The sequence below is a fragment of the Jaculus jaculus genome, chromosome 23 (assembly GCF_020740685.1).
Source record: "Jaculus jaculus isolate mJacJac1 chromosome 23, mJacJac1.mat.Y.cur, whole genome shotgun sequence".
NCBI classification, from domain to species: domain Eukaryota; kingdom Metazoa; phylum Chordata; class Mammalia; order Rodentia; family Dipodidae; genus Jaculus; species Jaculus jaculus.
This window is the reverse complement of record NC_059124.1, coordinates 10,492,876-10,511,420: the sequence shown is the minus strand read 5'-3', so window position 1 is coordinate 10,511,420 and position 18,545 is coordinate 10,492,876.

Genomic DNA, 18,545 nt, shown 5'->3' with positions numbered 1-18,545 from the left:
TCTCTGCGTCTTCACCTATACTCCCCTACAGAGGATTCTGTACTTCCTGAATCCTTCAGGAACATAGCTTCGTCAGTTAATTCTTTTCTGTATCTTAAATTTCCATTTTCAGAGTCGGGAGTCTTCAATTCCAGTACTGATGAGGTAAGAGGAGTGCCATGCCTTTCAGACCAGCCTGGGATAATGTGAGACCCTGCTTCAATGAAAGGGGACAGGGCTGGAGAGGTGGCTTAGCGGTTAAACCCTTGCCTGCAAAGCCAAAGGACCTAAGCTCAATTCCCAAGGACCCACATAAGCCAGGTGCACAATGTGGCACATGCATGTAGAGTTCATTTGCAGCAGCTAGAGGCTCTGGTACACCAATTTTCTCTTTCTCTTCCCCCCTCTTTCAAGTAAATAAAAATAAAAAAAAAACTTAGGCTGGAGAGATGGTTCATTGGTTAAGGCACTTGCCTGCAGACTAATGACCCAGGTTTGATTCCCCAGTAACCACATAAAGCCAGATGTAGAAAGTGGCACATGCATCTGTAGTTTATTTGCAGCAGCTAAAATAAAAATTGCCAGGCATGGTGATGCACACCTTTATTTATTTACTTCATTAGAGAGAGAAAGAAGCAAATAGAATGGGTGTGCCAGAACCTTTAGCCACTGCAAACAAATTCCAGATACATGTGCCACCTTTTGCATCTGGCAAAATTACTCCCAGAAAATTACTCCCAGACTGCTTTCTTCTTTACCCACACATGAAAATATGGTTTGCAACTGGGCGTGGTGGCACACACCTTTAATCCTAGCACTTGGGAGGCAGAGGTAGGAGGAGTGCCATGAGTTCAAGGCCACCCTGAGACTCTACAGTTAATTCCAGGTCAGCCTGGGCTACAGCGAGACCCTACCTTGAGAAAAGAAAAGGTTCGCACAGTTTAAAAGTTCTGCCTTACCTTTGCTCATGACATTGCTATCAGAGGTATTTGTTAGGACTTAAAATTCCTAAATTGATGAACAGTGTACACTACAAGCCTTATATTTGGCCAGCCAGGCCAAATGAGCTAATGGGTGCAATAGTGGCATGTCTGTCTGGGGGAAACCAACTGCCCTCTAATTGGACTGAAGGCCCGCTCCATGGGAGGGAATACATCACTGATACTGTAACTTAAAACAGGATTAGTCATGAGACCTAGGGGTGTAACGTCTGCTGCTGTCTGGCTAAATGTATATACTGTCCTTATCAAACTGTGCAGTAAGCACTACTCTTAATGTTCACACCTTTATATTAATGCTACTCTCACTTTTGGTAGAGAATCCCTTTTCAGATGGCAGTGACCTTGGGACAACTCAGAAGATATCATGGTGATGGAAAGAAATGACCACAGTGCTCAGTACTGCAATATCTCTATCACACCTTCCAAGGCTCAGGGTCTAATGCGGAAGAGGTAGTGGAAAGAATGTAAGAGCCAAAGTAAGGGCAGAACTCCATACAACATGCTCCCTCCAGACACAAAATGGCCTGGATATCCATGGCCTCACAGTGCCTGACACTGCCTGCATAAGACCATCATAACAGGAGTAAAAGATCATGACATCAAAAGTAAAAGACTGATTGAGATGGGGAGGGGGTATGATGGAGAATGGAGTTTCAAAGGAGTAAGTGGGGGGAGCGAAGGTATTACCATGGGTTATTTTTTATAATCATGGAAGTTGTTAAAAAAATAAAAATAAATTCCTAAATTGCATACGTGACCACACAGCAGCTGTCATTACTTACGCAATATTGGCCCCATCAACATGTCATGGATGATGAAGAAGGGAGAGAGAGAAAGACAACAGGGGCTGCATAAATGGCTCAGCAGGTTAAGGTACTTGCCTACAAACCTTAATGACCTGAATTTGATTCCCCTGTACCCACATAGGGCCAGATCCACAAAGTGGCTCATCTGAAGTTCATTTGGAGTTGCTGAGGCCCTGGCCCACCCAGATATTCTCTCTCTCTCCCCTGACCCCCTTTGCTTGCAAATAAACACAAAAATACAGACAATGAGCCAGGTGTGATGGTGAACACCTGTAATCTCAGCACGTGGGAGGCAGAGGTAGGAGGATCACAGTGAGTTCAAAACCACCTTGAGACTACACAGTGAATTCCAGGTCAGTCTGAACTAGAGTGAAAGCCTACCTAGGAGAAAAAAAGAAAGGCTGGAGAGATGTCTCAGCAGTTAAGATACTTAACTGAAGGTAAGCCTAAGGTCCTGAGTTTGACTCCCCAGTGCCTATGTGGAGTCAGATCTAGAGTCCATCTGCAGTGGCTGGAGGCCCTGGCATGCCCATTCTTTCCCTCTCTCTCCTTGCAAATAAATTAATTAAAATATCTTTCAAAGACATCACTCAAGCATGGTGGCACATGCCTTAAATCCCAGCTCTTAGGAAGCAGAGGTAGTATAGTCATTATGAATTGGAGGCCAGCCTGAAACTACAGAATGACGTCCAGATCGGCCAGGGCTAGAGTGAGACCCTACCTTGAAAACAAACAAGTACATCAATGGCCAGACATGGTGGCACACACTAATTCCAGCACTCAGGAGGCAAAGGCAGGAGGACCACTATGAGTTACAGGTCAGCCTGAACTACAGTGAGATAACTGCCTTGAAAAAAAAAAAAACTATATGTATGAAAATTATCTCCAAAAAATGAAATAGTTAATGTCCACCAATTTCAAATTGATATAAATTGCGGGCTGGAGAGATGGCTTAACAGCACTATGAGAGCTAGCCAGCATGGAGCTGGCTTCCATCTCGGTTTCGGCATAATCTCTCAATATCCCTTGACTACAGCCTATGGTGTACTCAGCAGGAGTCTTACCATTTAGTTCTGGTGCGTATTGAAGTGCTTTGGCAATGGCCTGCATGGTTTTGGGGATCCCATGGGCTTCCTTGACTAATAGCTCAGTGTGGAGGTTAAACAAGTTGTGGCACTGAAATTTGGTTTTAGGGTAAAGCTTTTACCCTGCTGGCTGCTTTGGTCTAAACTCATTCATATTCTCTCTCCTTCTCTTCCCTCTCTCTCCCCCCTCCCCCCTACTTACCTCCCTCTCCCCCCCTCTCTTCCCCCTCTTTCTCCCCATCCCTCCCCCTTTCCCTCTCCCTCTCCCTCTCTTAAGTTTCTACCCTGAAGATATATAACATCAGATCAATTGATACAGGTAAGAATACCCAGCTAGCTACAAAATCCAAGCATTAACTTAATCCAAGATGCAAAAATATATACATTATAACAAAAGAAACACTAAAAAGCAATACAATATAAATCCACCTAAAAGTATTAATGCACCCGAAATGACTTCCAGTGAGAACAAGTTAGAGGAAATGCCTGAGAAAGATTTCAAAAGAATGATTGTAAATATGTTCAAAGAAGTCAAAGAACAAATCAAAGGAGTCAGAGAGGAACTGAAAGAGAAAATAAAGGAATCAAAGAAGACGCAGGACACCAATTAAATGAAATAAAGAAGGCAATACAAGACATAAATAAGTAAATAGAAATAATAAAGAAAAACCAGTCAGAATTACTGCCAATGAAGAACACAGTCAATGAAATAAAAAACTCTGTAGAAAATCTCATCAGTAGAATGGATGAAGGAGAGGACAGAATATTTAAGCTAGAAGACCACATGGCAGATCAGTCCAACAAACAGAAAGACAAACATATAGAAAAGTATGAGTGGGAATTTCAAGATATTTGGGACACTATGAAAAAATCAAACAAGAATTCAGGGCATAGTAGAAGGAAAAGAATTCCACTCCAAAGGCATAGTAGGCGTCTTCAACAAAATCATAGAAGAAAACTTCCCCCAAATTGGGAAAGAGGTGCCAATGCAGATACAGGAAGCCTTTAGAATACCAGCCATACAAAACCTGGAAAGACCCTCTCCTCGCCATATTATAATCAAACTACCAAACAGGATATTTCATCCAAATGCTGCAGAATATACATTCTTTTCAGCAGCACATGGAACATTCTCTAAAATAGACCATATATTAGGACACAAAGCAAATCTTAAAAAATTCTGGAAAATTGAAATAATTCCTTGCATTCTATCTGACCAAAATAGAATTAAACTAGAAATCAATAGCAAGAAAGGCTATAGAGCATACACAAAATCATGGAAACTAAACAATATACTACTAAATGATGAATGGGTCAATGAAGAAATCAAGAAGGAAATCAAAAACTTTATAGAGTCAAACAATAATGAGAACACTACATACCAATATCTCTGGGACACAATGAAGGCAGTCCTAAGAGGTAAATTTATAGCTTTAAGTGCCTATGTTAAGAAATTGGAAAGGTCACAAGTAAACGACCTAATGCTACACCTTAAAGCCTAGGAAAAAGAAGAACAAGGCAAACCAAAAATCAGTAGACGGGAAGAAATAATAAAGATTAGGGCAGAAGTTAATGAAATAGAAACAAAAAAATCCAAAGAATTAATGAAACAAAGAGTTGGTTCTTTGAAAGGATAAACAAGATTGATAAACCCTTAGCAATTCTGACCAAAAGAAAGAGAGAAGAGACACAAATTAATAAAATCAGACATGTAAAAGGTAACATCACAACCCATTCCAGAGAAATTCAAAAAATCATAGGGACATACTATAAAAGCATATACTCCACAAACTATGAAAATCTGAAAGAAATGGATGAGTTCCTTGATTTACATGACCTACCTAAATTAAATCAAGATGAGATTAATCACTTAAAAAGACCTATAACAAACATGTAGATCCGAACAGTTATCAATAATTTCCCAACTAAAAAAAGCCCAGGCCCAGATGGATTCACTGCTGAATTTTACCAACCTTCAAGGAAGAGCTATCACCATTGCTTCTTAAGCTTTTCCAGCAAATAGAAAAAGAAGGAATTCTACCAAATTCCTTCTATGAAGCCAGCATCACTCTGATACCAAAACCAGGCAAAGATAGAACAAAAAAAGAAAATTACAGACCAATCTCCCTCATGAACATAGATGCAAAAATTCTCAACAAAATACTGTCAAACAGAATACAAAAGTATATCACAAAGAGCATTCATCCCAACCAAGTCAGCTTTATCCCAGAGACACAGGGATGATTCAACATATAGAACTTGATAAATATATAAATGGACTGAAGAACAAAATTCACATGATCATCTCATTAGATGCAAAAAGGCATTTGACAAAATCCAACATCCCTTCATGATAAAAGTCTGACAGAGACTGGGAATAGAAGGAACATATCTCAATATAATAAAGGCTATTTATGACAAGCCTACAGCCAACATATTACTAAGTGGGGGAAAACTGGAAGCTTTTCCACTAAAATCAGGAACAAGACAAGGGGTCCATTGTCCCCACTTTATTTCATATAGTACTGGAAGTCTTAGCCATAACAATGAGGCAATTACCTTGGAATAAACCTAGGAAGGAAGGAAAGAATCTCTACAATGAGAACTTTAAAACACTCAAGCAAAAAATTGCAGAAGACACTAGAAAGTGGAGAAACATCCCTTGTTCCTGGATTGGAAGAATCAATCTTGTGAAAATGGCAATCTTACCAAAAGCAATCTACACATTTAATGCAATCCCCATCAAAATTCCAAAGGCATTCTTCATGGAAATAGAAAAAACAATCCAAAAATTCATTTGGAATCACAAAAAACCTCGAATATCTAAAACAATACTGACCAACAAAAAAAAAGGCTGGTGGTATCACCATACCAGATTTTAACCTATAGTAAAGAGCCATAGTAACAAAAACAGTGTGGTACTGGAACAAAAGCAGACATGTAGATCAATGGAACAGAATAGAGGAGCCAGATGTAAGTCCAGGTAACTATAGCCACCTGATATTCGATAAAAATGCCAAAAATACTCATTGGAGAAAATACAGCCTCATCAGCAAATGGTGTTGGGAAAGCTGGATATGTATCTGTAGAAGGATGAAAATAGATCCTTCTATCTCTTCATGCACAAGAATTAAGTCCAAATGGATTAAAGACCTTAACATCAGACTGGAAACTCTGAAACTGCTAGAGGAAAAAGTAGAGGAAACCCTTCAACATATTGGTCTTGGTAAAGACTTTCTGAATACAACCCCAATTGCTCAGGCAATAAAACCACAGATTAATCACTGAGACCTCATGAAATTACAAAGATTTTGTACTGTAAAGGACACAGTGAAAAAAGCAAAGAGGCAACCTACATAATGGGAGAAAATCTTCACCAGCTATATATCTGAAAGAGGATTAATATCTAGTAAAAAAGAGTCCTTGGGAGATGGTTCTAATAAGTGGATAAAAATAAATAAAAATTTAAAAATTAATAAATAAAATAAAAAGAGAAAGATGGTGAGCAGGACATTTCAGACAATCCAATAGCTCTCAAAATATGACTCTCTAAGTGTGTTTTAAATGTTTTCATTATTTTCCTTAGTATTATCTAACTTCTAGATTCCATGTAAGACAATTATTTTTCTTGTCCTGAGTAAAAAAATGATCATTTGTCCTATGGCTTTGTGGTGGTGGTGAGTGGTGATGGTTATGCTGGTGGTGGTGGTAGCAGTGGGTGAGTGGTAGTGGTGGTGGTGGTGATGGTGATGGTGGTAATGATGGTGTTGATGGTGGTGGCGGTGGGTGTTGATGGTGGTGGTGATCATGGGTAGCAATGGTGATGGTGAGTGGTGGTGATGGTGTTGATGGTGATGGTGGTGGTGGTGGTACAGTTGTGGTCGTGGTGATGGTGTTGATGGTGATGGTAGTGGTGGTGATGGTGGTGGGTGGTAATGGTGGTGGTGATGGTGGTTGTGGGTAGTAATGATGGTGAGTGGTGGTGGTGTTGTAGTGGTGGTGGTGATGATGGTGATGATGGTGATGGTGGTGGTAATGGTGGTGAGTAGTGATGGTAGTGGTGGTGAGTGGTGATGCTGGTGGTGATGATGGTAATGGTGCTGGTGGTGGTGGTGAGTGGTGATGGTGGTGAGTGGTTATAGTGATGGTGGTGGTGGTGGTGGTGATGGTGGTGAGTGATGGTGGTGAGTGGTGATGGTGGTGGTGATGGTGGTGATGATGGTGATGGTGATGGTGGTGGTGGTGGTGATGGTGGTGAGTGGTGATGGTGGTGAGTGGTGATGGTGGTGATGGTGGTGGTGATGCTGGTGGTGATGATGATGGTGATGGTGGTGGTGGTGGTAATGGTGGTGAGTGGTGATGGTGGTGGGTGGTTATAGTGATGGTGGTGGTGGTGGTGGTGGTGGTGGTGGTGGTGATGGTGGTGAGTGATGGTGGTGAGTGATGGTGGTGAGTGGTGATGGTGGTGATGATGGTGATGGTGATGGTGGTGGTGGTGGTGATGATGGTGATGGTGATGGTGGTGGTGGTGGTGGTGATGCTGGTGGTGATGATGATGGTGATGGTGGTGGTGGTGGTAATGGTGGTGAGTGGTGATGGTGGTGGTGACAGTGGTAGTGGTGGTGGATGATAGTGGTGGTGGTGGTGGTAGTGGTGGTGATGGTGTTGAAGATGGTGTTGAAGATATATATATCTGCCTTTCTCTATATATTTTTTTCAGTAAATAAATTTTTTAAGTTGTCTGACATGGGAGTGCTCAGCACGGAGATATCTCTAAGATATCTTCCAAGGCTCAGGGTCTATTGCAGAAGAGGTGGTGGAAAGAAAGTAAGAGCCAGGTTATGGTGCAATCTTCTAGGCACAAAATGGCCTCAATATCTATGACCTCACAGGACCCTCATAATAGGGAGAAAAGATGATGACATCAATATAAAAAAGATTGAGGGCTAGAGAGATGGTTTAGCAGCGAAGGTGCTCACCTGTGATGCCTAAGGATCCAGGTTCGATTCTCTAGGTCCCACATAAGCCAGATGCACAAGGTGATGCATGTGTCTGGAGTTTGTTTGCAGTAGCTAGTGGCCCTAGCACATCCATTCTTTCTTTTTCTTTCTGTCTCAAATTTAAAAAAAAGAGAGAGATTGGATTTTCCACTCACACTAGCCTCCTCATAAACTCAACAAATGTGAAGGGAGGATAGCAGGGGCCAATGGAGCAGCTCATGAGAAAGGATCATAAGGACCAGCAGAACTTCAGCCACCATCCACAAAAAATCTCTACATTAGAATACAAGGAACACAAAAAATCAATACAATATAAATCCACCAAAAATATTAATGCATTAGAAATGACCTCCAGTGAGACTGATTTAGAGAAAATGCTTGAGAAAGATTTCAAAAGAATAATTATAGGGCTTGAGAGATGGCTTAGCGGTTAAGCGCTTGCCTGTGAAGCCTAAGGACCCCGGTTCAAGGCTCGATTCCCCAGGACCCACGTTAGCCAGATGCACAAGGGGGCCCACGTGTCTGGAATTCGTTTGCAGTGGCTGAAAGCTCTTGCGTGCCCATTCTCTCTCTCTCTGCTTCTTTTTCTCTCTGTCTGTCACTCTCAAATAAATAAAATAAAATAAATTTAAAAGAAAGAATGATTATAAATATGTTCAAAGAAATTAAAGAGAAAATCAAAGGAATCAAAGAAGACACAGGAAACCAGTCTAATGAAACAAGGAGGTCAATAAAAGACATAAGTAAGGAAATAGAAATAATAAAGAAAAACAAGTCAGAAATACTAGCAATGTAGAACAGTCAGTGAAATTTTAAAAATCTCTGTTTGAAAAAAAAAAAAAAACCACCTCACCAGTAGAATGGATGAAGGAGAGAACAGAATATCTAAATTAGAAGACTAGGTGGCAGACCTAATACAGTCCAATACAGAGAAAGACAAACTAATAGGAAGGTATGAAGAGGAATTTCAAGATATTTGGGACACTATGAAAAGATCAAACCAAAGAATTCAAGGAGAAGAATTTTACTCAACAAAACCAAAGAAAACTTCCCCCAAATTGGGAAAAAGATGCCAATGCAGATACAGAAATCCTTTAGAACACCAAACAGACAAAACCTGGAAATAACCTTTCCTCACCATATTATAATTAAACTACCAAACATACAAACCAAAGAAAATATATTGAAAGCAGTTAGAGAGAAAAATCAAGTCACATACAAAGGAAAGCCCATCAGGATCATAGCAGATTACTCAACACAAACTTTAAAAGCCAGAAGGGCTTGAAATGATGAATTCCAAGTTCTGAAAGATAACAACTGCCAACCAAGGTTACTTTATTCTGCAAAGCTATCCATTCAAATAGATGGAGAAATAAGGACATTCCATGACAAAAGCAGGCTAGAGGAATATTTGAAGACAAAACCAGCTCTACAGAAAATACTTGACAGGATCCTCCATGCTGAAGAGAAAGAAAAGCACACATATACATAAGCTGGAAAAAACAAACCATGGGCTGGAGAGATGGCTTAGCGGTTAAGCGCTTGCCTGTGAAGCCTAAGGACCCCGGTTCGAGGCTCGGTTCCCCAGGTCCCACGTTAGCCAGATGCACAAGGGGGCGCACGCGTCTGGAGTTCGTTTGCAGAGGCTGGAAGCCCTGGCGCGCCCATTCTCTCTCTCTCCCTCTATCTGTCTTTCTCTGTGTCTGTCGCTCTCAAATAAATAAATAAATAAATAAAAGGAAAAAAAAAACTATACTCAAATACTAGTTAATAGAAGAAAGCAAAGATAAAACCAGAAAAAACTACCAAACAAGAAAAATGGCAAAAATAAATACACGACTCTCAATAATAACTCTTAATATCTGTGGCCTCAGTACCCCAAGCAAAAGACACAGGTCTGCAGACTGGGTGTTTAAGCAGGATCTGGGCTGGAGAGATGGCTGTGGTTAAGGTGCTTGCCTTCAAAGCCTAAGGATCCAGATTTGATTCTCCATGTCCCACATAAGCCAGATGCACATGGTGGTGCATGTATCTGTAGTTTGTTTGCAGTGGCTAAAGGCTCTGGTATACCCATTCTCCCTCTCTCTTTCTCTCCCTCTCTCTGTCTCTAATAAATAAATAGAAATAGCTGGGTATGATCACACATGCCTTTAATCCCAGCACTTAGAAGGCAGAGGTAGGAGAATTGCCATGAGTTCAAGGTCAGCCTGAGACTACATAGTGAATTCCAGATCAGCCTGGAGTAGAGTGAGAACCTACCTCATAGAAACAAATAATAATTAAATTAAAATTTTAAAAAGAACAAGCAGTATCCTTCAATTTGTTGCCTATAAGAAACTCACCTTTCTACAAGGAATGCATACTATGTTAGGGTAAAAAGTTGGAATATGATGTTTCAAGCAAATGGGCCTAGAAAACAAGCAGGGGTCACTATTATAATATCTAACAAAGTAGACTTCAGACCAAATTTAGTTAGGAAAGATAAGCAAGGTCATTTTATATTGATTAAAGGCACACTCCCAGCAGGAGGACATTACAATCTTAAACATGTATGCACCTAACATGGGGGCTCCCACTTTCATCAAACAAATGCTATTAGAACTAAGGTTAAAAAAAAAAAAAAAAAGTAACATGTTCTCTCTCATATGTGGATCCTAGCTACAGATGATTAGTGATTAGGCTTCTGTGTGAGAAGGAAAATAGTTAGTAGCAGAGGCCAGTAAGTTAAAAGTGGGATATAAAGGGAAGACAAAGGAAGGGAAGAGGGTATTTGATAGGTTGGTATTGTATATATGTAAGTAGAATGATTGAGATGGGAAGGTAATATGATAGAGAATGGAACTTCAAAGGGGAAAGTGTCAGCGGGGGGGGGGAGGGAATTACCATGGGATTTTTTTTAATAATCATGGAAAATGTTAATAAAAATTAAAAAATTAAAAAGAAAGTAGCCAGATGTGGTGGAGCACGCCTTTAATCCCAGCACGTGGGAGGCAGAGGTAGGAGGATCGCTGTGAGTTCAAGGCCACCCTGAGACTACATAGTGAATTCCAGGTCAGCCTAGGCCAGTGAGACCCTACCTCAAAAAGCAAAAAACAAAAAAACAAAAAAAAAACTGAAAAAAAGTACTAAGGTCACAGGTAACACCAAACACAGTTGTACTGGGTGACATCAACACCCCGCTCTCATCAATTGACAGGTCATCCCAGCAAAAAATAAACAGAGATGCATCTGGACTAAGTGAGGTCATAGAACAAATAGCAGCACATGGAACATTCTCTAAAGTAGACCTTATATTAGGACACAAAGAAAATCTTAATACAGGAAATTGACATAATTCCTTGCACTCTATCTGATCACAATGGGGCCAAACTACAAATCAATACCAAGAAATGTTATAGAACATACATAAAATCATGAAAACTAAACAAGACACTACTAAATGATGAATGGGTCAATGAAGAAATCAAGAAGAAAACCAAAAAATTCGCAGAGTGAAACGATAATGAGAACACGACATAACAAAACCTTTGGGACACAAGGAAGGCAGTCCTAAGAGGGAAATTTATAGGTTTAAGTACCTATATTAGGAAATTAGAAAGGTCACAAGTAAACAACTTAATGCTTCACCTTAAGGCCTTGGAAAAAAGGAGAACAAGGCAAACTGAACATCAGTAGACAGGAAGAAATAATAAAGATTAGAGCAGAAATTAATGAAATAGAAATAAAAAAAAAATCTAAAGAATCAGTGAAACAAAGAGTTGATTCTTTGAAAGGATAAATATGATTAACAAACCCTTAGCAAATGTGACCAAAAGAAAGAAGAGACATAAATTAATAAAATTAGAGATGAAAAAGGCACCATCACAACAGATATCAGAGAAACTCAAAAAAACCATAGGGACATACAATAAGAACATATACTCCACTAACTTCGAAAATCTGAAAGAAATGGGATGATTTCCTTGACCTATATGACCTACCTAAATCAAATCATGATGAGATTAATCACTTAAATAGACTTATAAGAAGTATGGAGATCTAAGCAGTTATAAAAAATCTCCCAACTGGGATGGAGGGAGGGCTTACCAGTTAAGGCATTTGCTTGCAGAGTCAAAGGACCCAGTTTCAATTTCCCAGGACCCACTTTAGTCAGATGCACAAGTGGACACATGTGTCTGGAGTTCTTTTGCAGTGGCTGGAGGCCCTGGCATGCCCATTCTCTCTCTTTCTTTGTTAAATAAATTTTTAAAAAATATTTAAAAAATATATTGATGGGCTGGAGAAATGACTTAGTGGTTAAGCACTTGTCTGTGAAGCCTAAGGACTTCGGTTCAAGGTTTGATTCCCCAGGACCCATGTTAGTCAGATGCATAAGGGAGTGCACACATCTGGAGTTTGTTTGCAGTGGCTGTAGGCCCTGGCACACCTTTTCTCTCCCTCCCTCCCTCTCTCCCTCTTTCTCTATTGCTCTCAAATAAATAAATAAAAATAAATCAAACAATATATATTTTAAAAATCTCCCAACTAAAAAAAAACTCCAGGACCAGATGGATTCACTAGTGAATTTTACCAGACCTTCATGGAAAAACTAACACCAATGCTTCTTAAACTTTTCTTTTTTTTTAAACAATTTTAAAAAAAATTTTATTTATTTATTTATTTATTTATTTATTTATTTATTTATTTGAGAGAGACAGACACAGAGAGAAAGACAGATAGAGGGAGAGAGAGAGAATGGACACACCAGGGCTTCCAGCCTCTGCAAACGAACTCCAGATGTGTGTGCCCCCTTGTGCATCTGGCTAACGTGGGACCTGGGGAACCAAGCCTCGAACCGGGGTCCTTAGGCTTCACAGGCAAGCGCTTAACCGCTAAGCCATCTCTCCAGCCCGCTTCTTAAACTTTTCTATAAAATAGAAAAGGATAGAATCCTACCAAGAAAATCCCAGAATATGCCATTCCTGTCCTTTGTTTAGCAAATGATTTTCATACTTTAAAACATCTTACATGGGCTGGAGAGATAGCTTAGCAGTAAAAGCGCTTACCTGCAAAGCCAAAGGACCCAGGTTCGATTCTTCAGGACCAACATAAAGCCAGATGCATAAGTGTTTGCAGCAGCAAAAGGCCCTGGCACACCCATTCTTTCCCTCTTTCTCTCTCTCAAATAAGTACAAATGTTTTTACAAATCTTACTATAACACTTTTTTTCACTTACATATTCCATTTTTGTTTTGTTATAAGTATTAGTGTTTTGTATAATATCCTAGTATAAATACATATATTTTTAACAAGTTGTCTGAGTCTCACTTTCCCATTTTGCTTTTGGTTTTGGGAAACCTTAAGGGAGTTTGTTAGGTTTGAAATTGTAAAGTGATCATTTCAATGCACTCCACACTGATAAGGATATTAATGGTTTCATTTGAATTTAAATCAGTTCTATATAAAAAAAAATGCAACTCTTCATTTGGTTTTTCAGTGGGGTAGCATATCCCATATTTGATAACAAGTAGCGATGTGTGGTAGTTTGAATACCCCCCCAATAATAAATTCAGGAGTTTATTAAAATTTCTTTGACTTCCAGCCATCTGCTTGCAGGAGGTGTCACAGGGCAGTCCAGTCCATCCCTAAGGTGTGATGGTAGATGTGACATTCCAATCTAAAGATAGGCAAAGTGCCCAGTTCCACCTGGTGTTCCTGAAATCTACTGTGTGGTATGGCTTTTGGCCTGTGGCTTTCTCTCTCCCTCTCGTTGGACCTGTGAGAGCAGGCCAGCTTCTTCTGTCATTATGGAACTTCCCCTGGATCTGTAAGCTTCAATAAATTCCTTCCCCTATACTTGTGCCTGGTCTGAAAGTTCATCTCAGCGAACCTGAAGTTGTCTGCTACAGAGTGCCTTGCTTAAATAACAATATTTAATTTGCTTATATGTTCTACATGGATAAATGTTTTTACCCACAAGGCTCAGAGATTCATGGGTCAAAACATATCATAACCCCTAAATATGTAGCAAATAGGGTTGGAGAGATGGCTCAGCCCTTAAGGCACCTGCCTGAAAAGCCTAACAACTCTGGTTTGATTCCCCAGTACCCAGGTAAAGTCAGATGCATAAAGTGGTACATGCATCCGGAAGTTCATTTGCAGTGGCTAGAGTCTGTGGTTCACCCCCCCTTTTTTATTGACAACTTCCAAGATTGTAAACAATATCTCATGGTAATTCTGTCCCTCCCCTCAGTTTCCCCTTTGAAACTTCATTCTCAATCATATCCCCTCCCCTCTCAATCAGTCTCTCCTTTATTCTGATGTCATGATGTTTTCCTCCTATTCTGATGGTCTTATGTAAGTAGTGTCAGGCACTGAGAGGTCATGGATAGCCAGGCCATTTTGTGTCTGGAGGAGCACATTGTAAGGTGTCCTACCCTTCCTTTGGCTCTTACATTCTTTCCACTACCTCTTCCACAATGGACCCTCAGCTTTGGAAGGCGTGATAGAGATATTGCAGTGCTAAGCACTCCTCTGTCACTTTTTCCCAGCACCATGGTGCCTTCTGAGCCATTCCAAGGTCACTGCCATCTGAAAAGAGAAGCTTCTCTAACCCAAAGTGAGAGTTGCATTAATATATGGGTATAAACATTAAGAGAAGTGCTTACTGGGCAGTCTGGTGAGCATAGTATATACATTTAGCCACACAGCAACAGACGTTACACCCCTAGGGCTCATGACTACTCCTGTTGCAGGTTTTCAGTATCAGGGATGTATTCCCTCCCATGGAGCGGGCCTCCAGACAAGTTAGAGGACAGTTGGTTTCCTCTGTAACACATGTGCCACTATTGCACCCATTGGCTCATTTGGCTTCGCTGGCCACATATAAGACTTGCAGTGTCACATCTTCACTGGTGATTTCTCTCTCCCATTGAACTGCATGCAGTGTGGCTTTTTCTAGCTTTCTGTCAGCTGACCTACATGGAGGAGGTCACCTCCAGTAGGATTTTTTAGTGACCTTGCAGCCCAAGTTTGTGGCGTCTTCAGCAATAGGGTCTTACCATCTATTCCTGGTGGGAAACCATGGGCCTCGGCAATGGCCCGTAATGTTTTGGGGGCATCAGGGACCTCCCTGGTCAGCAACTCACTGGAAGGTATCCCCATCCATGGCACTTAAAATTTTCCTAGTAAAAATCTATGCCTCCTGAGTGTTCCATTGTCCAAAAAAGTAGGCTTCCATATGACTTATTTATATATTTATATATAAAATATATTAATATATATTATAATATATAATATTATATAATTATATTGTATGTATTATATATATATATAATTATATATATATTATATGGGCTGGAGAGATGGCTTAGCGGTTAAGCGCTTGCCTGTGAAGCCAAAGGACCCTGGTTCGAGGCTCGATTCCCTAGGACCCGCGTTAGCCAGATGCACAAGGGGTTGCACGCGTCTGGAGTTCGTTTGCAGTGGCTGGAGGCCCTGGCGCGCCCATTCTCTCTGTTTCTCTGTCTCTTCCTCTCTCTGTCTGTCGCTCTCAAATAAATAAATAAAAATAAATAAAAAATTGAAAAAAGGGCTGGAGAGATGGCTTAGCGGTTAAGTGCTTGCCTGTGAAGCCTAAGGACCCCGGTTCGAGGCTCGGTTCCCCAGGTCCCACGTTAGCCAGATGCACAAGGGGGCGCACGCGTCTGGAGTTCGTTTGCAGAGGCTGGAAGCCCTGGCGCGCCCATTCTCTCTCTCTCCCTACCTGTCTTTCTCTCTCCAATAAATAAATAAAATAAAAAATTTAAAAAAAAATTGAAAAAAGTTATATATATAATATATATTATATTATATATATAATTATATATACATCATATATGTTATATATAATATGTATTATATATTAATATATATTAAAATATATATTACTTATTTATATATAAAATATATTTATATATTATTTATATATGACTTAGATTTTGATTAGCCCTCCCTCCACTTTTCCTTCACTCAATCTCTTCCCCTGATCTCACTTAGAACTTTTCACCCCCATTAATCTGTTCTTCTACTTACACATATACAATACCATCCTATTAAGTGGGCCCCTCCCCTCCTTCTTTTTCTATTCTTTTTATATCTCCTTTTTAGCTTACTGGCTTTCTTCCTTTCCTCTTTCTTCTTTTTCTCTTTCTTTTCTTTCTCTTTTCTCTCTGCTTGCAAATAAATATTTTATTTTATTCATCTATTTGAGAGAGAGAGAAGGAGGCTTATGTATATAGAAAGAGTGGGTGCACCAGAGCCTCTAGCCAGTACAAACAAACTCCAGACACATGTGCCACCCTTATGTGGGTACTGGGGAATTGAACCTGGGACCTTTGTCTTTGTAGGCAAGTGTCTTAAGTGCTAAGCTATCTCTCCAGCCTTAAATAATTTTTTTAAAGTGTGTATAAAATACTGAGAAATCTTGCTGGAGCTGAGCCAAAAATCTTCTCCGTGTAGACCAACTGACAGAAAACTGGAAAACAACAACAACAAAAAAAAAAAAACAAAAAAAAAAACTATGCTGCATGCAGCTCCATGGAAGAGAGATAAGTTACTAGTGGAGATAAACAACAGTGGACACTGCAAGCCTTAAGATGGGCCAGCTAAGCCAAATGAGCCAATTAGTATACTAGTAGCATGTCTGTTATGGGGGAAACCCACTGCTCTAATTGGACTAGAGAACTGATCTACAGGAGGGAATACATGCCTGATACTGAAAACTTATGACTGGGGACATCATGAGCTCTAGGACTGTAATGTCTACTGGTGTCTGGCTAAATGTATATACTATGCTCACCAAACTGCCCGGTAAGCACTCCTCTGAATATTCATACCCCTATATTAATGCTACTCTCACCTTTTGGTTAGAGAAGCTTCTCTTGTCAGATGGTTGTGGCCACCAGGATGACTCAAAATGCACCATATTGCTGAGAAGTGACGGAGGAGCGCTTGGCACCGAAACATCTCTATCACACCTTCTAAGGCTCAGGGCCCATTGCAAAAGAGATGGTGGAAAGAATGTAAGAGCCAAAGGAAGGGTAGGACTCCTTACAATGTGCTCCTCCAGACACGAAATGGCCTGGATGTCCATGACCTCGCAGTGCCTGACACTACCTACACAAGACCATTATAAGCTAGGTGTGGTGGCACACACCTTTAATTCCAGCACTCAGGAGGCAGAGGTAGGAGGATCGCAATGAGTTTGAGGCCACCCTGAGACTACATAGTGAATTCCAAGTCAGCCTGAACTAGAGTGAGACCCTACCTCAAAAAAACAAAAATAAAAGGGCCAGAGAGATGGCTTAATGGTTAAGTGCTTGCCTGTGAAGCCTAAGGACCCCGGTTTGAGGCTCGATTCCCCAGGACCCACGTTAGCCAGATGTACAAGGAGGTGCAGGCGTCTGGAGTTCTTTTACAGTGGCTGGAAGCCCTGGCATGCCCATTCTCTCTCTCTCTCACTCACTCTTTCTCTCTGTGTTGCTCTCAAATAAGTAAACAAAAAAAAGAAAGAAACACAAGATCATCATAACAGGAGGAAAAGATGATGATGTCAAAATAAAAGAAAGACCGATTTAGAGGGGGAGGGGATATGATGGAGAGTGGAATTGTGAAGGGGAAAATGAGGGGGGAGGGAATTATAATGGCTTATTGTCAGTAATTATGGAGGTTGTCAATAATAAAAAATAAAAATATGTAACAAATAACTCATAGTAAGTGATTATAGACTTGCTATGGTGGAAATAAAACTTCCGGAAACTCCAACATAGACAACAAGACCTGTGTGTCAGTTCCTGGGACTAGTGCACAGGATAGCAGGATGAATAATTATGGCAAAGAATCAAGTAAATAGCTGGGCATGGTGATACACACCCTTAATCCCAGCCATTAGGAAGCAGAATTAGTAGGATCACTCTAAGTCTGAAGACAGCCTGGGACTACAGAGTGATTTCCAGGTAAGCCTGAGCTAGAGTGAGAGCCTACCTTGAAAAACAAAACAAGACAAAAAGGTTGGAGAGATGGATTAGTAGTTAAAGAATTTGCAAAGGACTCAGGTTCGATTCCCTAGTACCCAAGTAAGCCAGGTGCACAAGGTGGCACATGCTTCTGGAGTTTTTTTTACAGTAGCTGCAGGCTGTGGCATGTCCATTCTCTCTCTCTCTCTCTCAAATAAATTAAAAATAAATTGAAAGGAACCAAAAAAAAATACAGACTAAATGTACAATAAACAATTGATTTCTTTTGAGAGATGTTTACTTTGGAATTACATTCTGAAAAAATTTCTATAATTAGAGTTCCCTTCCTTTCAATTTTTTTTGTTTGTTTTGTTTTGTTTTTCGAGGTAGGGTCTCACTCTGGTCCAGGCTGACCTGGAATTAACTCTGTCATCTCAGGGTGGCCTTGAACTCATGGCGATCCTCCTACCTCTGCCTCCCAAGTGCTGGGATTAAAGGCGTGCGTCACCACGCCCGGCATTTCTTTCAATTTTTTTTTTTTTTTTTTTGGTTTTTCGAGGTAGGGTTTCACCGTAGTCCAGGCTTACCTGGAATTCACTATGGAGTCTCAGGGTGGCCTCGAACTCACGGCGATCCGCCTACCTCTGCCTCCCAAGTGGTAGGATTAAAGGCGTGCGCCACCACTCCCGGCTCCCTTTCA